Source organism: Onychostruthus taczanowskii, unplaced genomic scaffold, assembly GCF_017590055.1.
Source record: "Onychostruthus taczanowskii isolate IOZ18803 unplaced genomic scaffold, ASM1759005v1 scaffold52, whole genome shotgun sequence".
Lineage (NCBI taxonomy): Eukaryota > Metazoa > Chordata > Aves > Passeriformes > Passeridae > Onychostruthus > Onychostruthus taczanowskii.
In genome coordinates, this window is record NW_024502791.1 from 1,429,608 (window position 1) to 1,437,456 (window position 7,849).

The window sequence follows — 7,849 nt, forward strand, 5'->3', positions numbered from 1 at the left end:
GGGAAACCCAAACTTTGCTTAAATTAAAATAAATAAATAAATAAATAAATAAATAAATAAACACACAAAACTCTACCCTAATTAGCTAGTGCACAGAGCTGAGTCAACCTTACTTACTCAGCTTGTGTTTAAATTAAACCTTTTTTCTTAAGGACTTGACTAAACTGTAGAAATACTGTGCTTTCAGTTGTGACACACTTTCTCCTACTGTATTTGTTTGCTATTTGTGCTACAGAGCTTTCCTGTTTGTGCAACACTCCATGATGGAATAGTCTTTAATGTCAATAAAACATATTTTTGAAAAGACATAGAAAGGAAAATGGGGAAAAGTATATATAACCTTTGCTATATATAACAAACTGGAGACACCAAGTAGTCATGAGGCAGACACTTTTTCCTCTTCACTGAACCCCTCTAACCCAGACTTCATTCTTCTACTTTTTAAATTTTATTTCAACTTCCAAAATATGAGACAGCAAAATCTAAGAAAACCACAGATAAGGGAAATGGAACCCACATAAGATAAGGTGTCAGAATATTTGGCTCTATTTATCTCACAGTAGGGAGTGTTTTAGTTTAGACTTTAAAAGACTTTTAGGCCATGGTGAAGTCTTAAAATGAGTTAAAGGCATTTTACAAAATGTTTTCAGTCTCAGAGAAAATAAGTGCTTAGTATTGTTATTAGTTCTCCTAGCAAAAAATCTCCACCCAAAGCAGGAGAAACACTGAAAAGCACATATTGCCTGAGTAATATTCCTTAAAGCATTGTGCATCCCAGAAGGCAAGTAATCCAGCTTCAGTGTAAGGGTCTTGGTGAATAAAAGGCCATAGTTCCTATTCACTTCAATGGGGTCAGGATTTTCACAGCAGGCATCCCACCTTAATGCTTGTTTCTTAGTCTACCTTCAAAGCACCAACATTACAGTCCCTTCTGGTGTCCTTTGCAGGTTTAGTCCAAATATTTTATAACTGGTCATATCTGGTTATCAACAGCTGATCAAATTGACCACATATTTACCTTTTCTGTGTATCTGTCCTCATGGAAGACATAGGTATTTGTGGCAAACATGTGCACTTTGGGGCCTGTCTTATCAACCCACTTATCATCCACCCACTATGTACTTCCTACAAAATCAGCAGGAAAACTCAGAATGAAAACCATGCAGCAGAAAAGACCATGTCTTACAGTTCTCCTGAGCTGTGGGAAAAGATCCTTCTGAAGGTGATTTCTGGTTTACATGGCATATACCTTTGAAGTACACTCAATCTGGAATCAATTCAGGAATTTACAGATATGGGTTATCAAACCTTGTTTATTCACAATGATGAGAGGAGTTTAATTAATACCACACATATTGGTCAATTCTTTGCTTTTAAACCTTACCTTTTGCCCATCAGCCAATCAATATGTATTTTAATCTTCTTCCCTTTTCAGATATGGTTTTAACATCTCACAGAATAGAGCAGCAGACTTCACAATCATTAATTGCTATTACCAGCTCTTTCATTTTCTGAACATCAGCAGTTTCTATAAAATCCACTTTCATCCATATGTTATATTACCCGTTTTTATTCACCACTTGTTTCTGAAATATTCTTCTTTAAAACTGCAGAGGTTCTATTAACCAGGACTACAAAATAGTTATTTTATACAATTTCCTTTATATTCTCGGATTTTCTCATTCGACATGGAAAAAAAAATAGGAATAAACTTCAGTTGTAGATATAACTCCGTATATATCTACAAAACCTAAAATATAGATGAGGGAAACATGGTAATTTTCCCTGACACAAATATAATTAAGATGTTTATTTTAGGACCTAGTCTAACATTTTAACCTGAAGAGACAATTAAGCCCATGAAAATGAAAATGTTTACAGACAGGCTACATCTGTCAGTCATAGCCTACTAAAAAGCAGACATATTTCTACTGATCTTTGGTTGCATGCAGCGCACAATACCAGTTGATATGGCTTCATATTTTTCTCCTGCTCTATTAATCAACAAAATCAATAGCTACAGCCACTTTCACTGGCTTCTCATTTCTATTTTTTACATGCAACTGATCTCAAACGTAGAACAAAAGTGGGCAACAGGTAGGAGCAGAGTCAAGTGACCAAGGAAGAATATGGTTTTGCTGTCCAGTTGTGCAGGGATGCATTTGGAAAAGCCAAAACTCATCTGGAGCTGAATCTGGCAAGGAATGTGAAAGACAACAGGGAAGTATTCTACAAGTATAAGAAAAGCAAAAGGAAAATGTGAGCCCAGTGCCGAATGGAGCAGGAAAACTGGTGACAACTGACATAGAGAAGGATGACATACTTGATGCCTTCTTTGTCTCAGTCCTTGCCAATAAAATCTGCCATTAGGAATCCTAGGCCATTGAGAACAGGGATAATTGGAGCAAGGAAGACTGACTTAGTGAAGATGGGCTGGGCTAGAGAGCAAATAAGCAGCTTATATACAAGCTCAAAAGAGCTGCAGGAGCTGTGATGTCACTGTGAGGCCACTTTCAGTTGTCTTTGAATGGTCATGATGACAAATCAAACAAGAGGTGCCCAAGGACTGAAACAGAGAAATACCACTCTAACAACAGGGGGGAAAAATAAAATGTAAAATTTAAAAAAAAAAAAAAATTGAGAACAGGTCCTTTAGCATCACCTCAGGCTCTAGGAAAGCAATGAACAACTGCTCCTGGAAACTGTTTCCAGGCCTTCTAGAATGTGACAACTAGCTTGGTGGATGAAGGAAGAGCAGTGGATGGTTTTTACATTGACTTTGGCAGCATGTCTGACACTGACTCCTGTAACATCATCACAGACAAGCCAACAAAGCACAGGTTAAATGAATTAATAAGTGGCTGAATAATCAGGCCTGGTGCTCTTCAACATCTCCACTAATGGTCTTGAGGATGGGATAAAGCACATCCTCAGCAGGTTCGCAGATGATACAGAACTGGGCAGTGTGACCGATACACCAGGGCATTTTGCTGACAATCAGAGCAATCCAGAAGTACAACAAGGAGAAATTTGAAATCCCATAACTGAGGAGGAATAACCCCAGGCACAAGTATATGCTAGCTACCCAGGTGGAGATCAGTATTTCAGAAACAAGTTTGGAGTTCCAACCAACAGCAAGCTGACCATGAGGCAGCAATGCATTCTCACAGCACAAAAAGTCAACAGTATCATGGGCTGCTTTGGGCAAAGAGTGGCAAGCAGGTGGAAGAAGGTGAATCTTCCACTCTGTTCAGCACTAGTGAGTCCACATGTAGCCATATCGTGGCCAAATCTGGGCTCCCCAGTACAAAAGAGATGAAGATATACTGGAACAACTTGTGTAGGGCAACAAAGATACTACGTACTATACTAACTATATAGTGTATACTATACTAACTTTCATATGAGGAGAGGCTGAGAAAGCTGGGCTTGTTCAGCCTGAAGAAAAGCCAGCCCAGGGGAGACCTTGTGCACATGTATACCAACAGGACAGAATGAAGACGAAGGAGCCAGATTCCCCTCTGTGATGCCCAGTGACAGGACCAAAGGCAATGGGCACAAACTGAAACACTGGAGGTTCAAGGTTCCCTTGGAAAATCAGGAAACACTTTTTCATTGTGAAAGTGACACAGATTGTACAGAGGGTTCTGAAGTCTGGATCCTTGGAGATATTCAAAGACCAACCGAACACAGTGCAGGAAACATTTAGCTTTAGCTGACCCTGCTCTGAGCAGGAGTATGGAACTAGACTTTAGAGGTTCTATCCAACATCAGCCATTCTGCAATTCTGTGACTTGTAAGCCAGTGGCTTGTTTACAGTTATATGCTGCAAAATTTACTAATTTGGTAATTTCTGTGATTCATGAGAATGGTCACATAACTTGTGTAGTGGTATCATGGAATAGATGAAGCAATTCTCGTAAAATGGGAACATTGCCTAAACAAACCAAATGCTCCTGGGTACTGTAAGCTACAGATAAAGGAAATGAATTATAGAACCTTAGGATATGCTCATCCTCTCATTTGCTGTGGATACAAACCTCAGGTTTCAAAATGAAAGTTTCTCCTCCAATCTTTTACTAGACTGACAGCCATTTATATATGTATTGGTGTGTCTCATCATTATTGTGTGTTATATACAATGTTTTTCATATCTGTACCAAGTGAATGGAACAATTTTTAATGACCTTAATTTTTCTGTCACCTTTGCCATCCTCTAAGTTCCCATCTCAAAACGTTTTCATTAATATGGTCAATCGGGGAGGCAGCAGTGACTGAAGGAACTCTGGGAGTGAGGGTTAGATCAGGCTGTACAGGGGGAGTTCCATTCACAGGAGATTGAAACTGCTTCAGGGAGCATGGCAAACAGGGGCGGGCAAACAGGGGTGTGGCACGGCAGTAAGGGCACGGCACAGCACTTTGCATGGCAACTCACACAAGCGGGGCAAACAGCAGAGGCTCCTCTCCCGCCACCTTGAAGCAGCCAACAGAGGCAGCAAACAGACTGAAGAGCTGGTAAGCAACAGCATCTTTTAGCCCCAATCTTTTTAGCATACTAGTTTAACATTCCTCAGCTGAGGTGTTGACACACCAAGCTCAATCACATGTAGCTGCAGGAGTCACTGAACCAGCCACGGCAGAGGCCTCCAGACAGACAAACCTGCTGATGGGAGATGGAGCTTTTGAGGTCACAGGCTGCCAGGAGTGCCTGATGCCTTTCTGCAAGGCTGGGGCTGACAAACACTTACTTTGCCAACACAGAAGCTGTGCTGTGGTGGAAGAGCTGTGTCACTAGAGGAGGGAGCTACAGGAAGAAGTGAACCGGCTGTGTAGAATTTGAGCACACAAGGAAGGGGCTGAGGATTACTTTCAGAGGCATTATGGTCTCAAGGCTCTTCGGAGCGTCTAACTTACTCCATTGCAGTGGAGAAGCAGATGGACTCAGAATACTGCACAGTAATTAGCCCAGGGTCTGTTAGTCCAGGGTCCATCAAGATGAAGACTGGAAGCAGGTCACAGTGCGCACCAGCAGGAAAGTTCCTCCTCCTTCTCAGAATCTGACAAGTAGGACTGGTACCTTCTATAGTATGTGTAAGGCTCTGGAAGGAAGAAGGCCAGACAACTGAGGATGTGGGTAAAGGTCCTCCTGGGATCAAGTGTCCTCTTAATGCAACACCATCTGTACCCTACGTCATGACCTCCTGTTAAGAGGAAAAGGAGAGTAGTTGTAATAGGAAACTCCCTTCTAAGGGGAATGGAGGGCCTGACATGCAGACCAGACCCAGCTCACAGGGGTATGGACAAGGGGTATTATTGGAAGACTCCCCACTATATTAAGGCCTTGTGATTACTATAATTTATTAGTTGTTCAATGGGGCAGTGATGATATAACAAAGAGAAGTCCAAGGGCAATCAAAGAGACGACAGTGTTTTGAGAAGACTGGTAGAAGGATAGAAACACAAACTGTGATTTCCTCGATCCTTCTGGTAACAACAAATATTGTTAATAGGAATAGGCAGATCCATCAGGTCAACGTGTGGCTCTCAGGCTGGTGTAATCAGAAAAAATTTGGTGGTTTTCACCACATTCTACTCAACACCTGGTCTATTGACACCTGAAGAGATTCACCTTTCTCAGAGGGGAAGAAGAATTCTAGCACAGGAGCTAGCAGGAGTTGTTGACAGAGCCTTAAACTAGCTTGGAAGGGGAAAAGGGACCAAACCAGGCTTGGTATGGTGAGCAATGGGATGGTATGACAAAACTTGAGGAAACAAGCACCAATGGAATCCTTCAATCAGCTTCATTGACTACAGTGTATCACACCTGAAATGTTTCTACACTAAGGCATACCCCATGAGGAACAAAGAAGATGAGATGGAAGCCTGTCCCTGTCCCAGAGATTTGACGTAATTGGCATAAGTGAAGCCTGGTGGGATGAGTCCTGTGACTAGAGTGGCCTGATGGACAGTTACAGGCTGTTCAGATGGAACAGGGGCAGAAGAGGCTGGGAGATGGTATTATATGTAATGAAAAGGATAAAATGTGTGGAGCTCAGAGCTGGCAATGGCACAGTTGAGAGCCTCTGGATAAGAATTAAGAGACAAAAAAATAATGTGGATGTTATTGTGGGACTCTGCTTATAGACTTCCCAGCCAGGACAATGATGCTGACAAATTATTCTTTGAGGAACTGAAGGACACTTCCAAGTCAACTGCCCTTGTCCTTATGGGGGACTTCAACTTGCCAGAAATCAGCTGGGACCATCATGCAGCAAGTACAACCTGGGCCAGAAGATCCTTAAAAAACCTGGATGGCAACTTTATGGAATAGGTCCTAAGGGAGTTGACTCAGAAGGATGCTCTCCTCAGTCTCCTGCTTGTCAACAGAGAGGATCTCGTGGATCAAAGTGGACACTGGCGGCTGTCTTGACCACAAAGAGATCAAGCTTAAAATCTCAGTTGACAGCAAGAAAAGTGCAGGCAGCATTTCAGGTATCAGGTGAGAAAACTTCAAGCTACTCAGGGAATTAGTGAGTAATGTCCCCTGGGAAAATGTATTTGCAGATGCTCAGGTCCATCAGTGCTGTTCACTTCTTAAACATCACCTTCTAAGATGACAGGAGCAAGCAATTCCCAAATGTCTGAAGTCAAGCAGACAAGGCCAAATCTGTCTTGGCTGAGCAGGAATCTTCTCTTGGAAAAAAACCAAAAAAGGTGTATGCCTTTTCCACTGGGACCTTGCCTAGTGGAAGCAAGGTCAGGTGGTATGGGAACAATAAGAGATGCTGCTCACCACTGTAGGGAAAAAAATTAATGTGGCCAAAGATCAACTGGAGATGAAGCTGTCCAGAATTGTGGGAGCAATAAAGAGATTTCTCATACATATTAAAATAGCATACATATTAAAATAGCATAAAAATGCAGCAAAAAAATAATACTTGCCCATTACAGGATGAGGATTGTCACCTCGCAGACGGGGACATGGCGGAGGTGTTCAGTGCATTCTTTGTCTCTGCCTTTAACACTGATGGTAGACTAATGTGGTCCCAGTGTCTTCAGCTGGAGGACCAGGACTGTGAGAATTATAAGCTCCAGTCAACCCTGAACTTGTGTGGGATCTGCTGCTCCAGCTGGATCCCTACAGATCTGTGGGGCCTAATGGGATTCATCTGAGAATCCTTATAGAGCTAGCTGATGTGATAGCAAAGCCTCTCAATGATTTTTGAGTGGTCTTGGAAATCCAGAGCAGTCTCAGCTGACTGGAATCTGGTGAGCTGTCTTGGTTTGAAAAGACAGGCATCTCTTAAGACAGGCAGGAGCCTCTCTTGGAATAGAAAATGTACACCCCCTCTGTCTGAATTATTATAATTTTGAAATTAAGGAGCTCTCAGGCAAAGATATGGGAGTAAGAATACCAGTTCTTCATTAGGAAAATGACCATAAAAAATGCAGTAAAAAAAACAGCACTGACAGAGTTAGAATACAACCTGACACCCTCTTGGTCAGGGTGTTGGTAGCAGTCTGACTAAATGGTGGCTGCAGTCCTCCTGGAGTGACAGATGTAGATTTGTTGAAACGATAGTCCTGTAGAAAATGTGTAGTTTTCCTCTGAAGGTCCAATGATGGGCTTGGTTTTCCTCTGGGAATCCACTGGAAAAAGGCTGCTCCTCTGGGAATCCAGTGGGAAAAGGCTGCCTGTCGTGTTCCAAATCTCAGATTATATCCAGGTAGGAATGTTTGGCTCCTCCCCCTGGGCAGAGCATCTCACAGTGGGATGATGTAATTTTATCAGTCATGCAGGGAGAATCAATGGCCCATTAACAGAAGATATCTCCCCAGAAGGAGGATG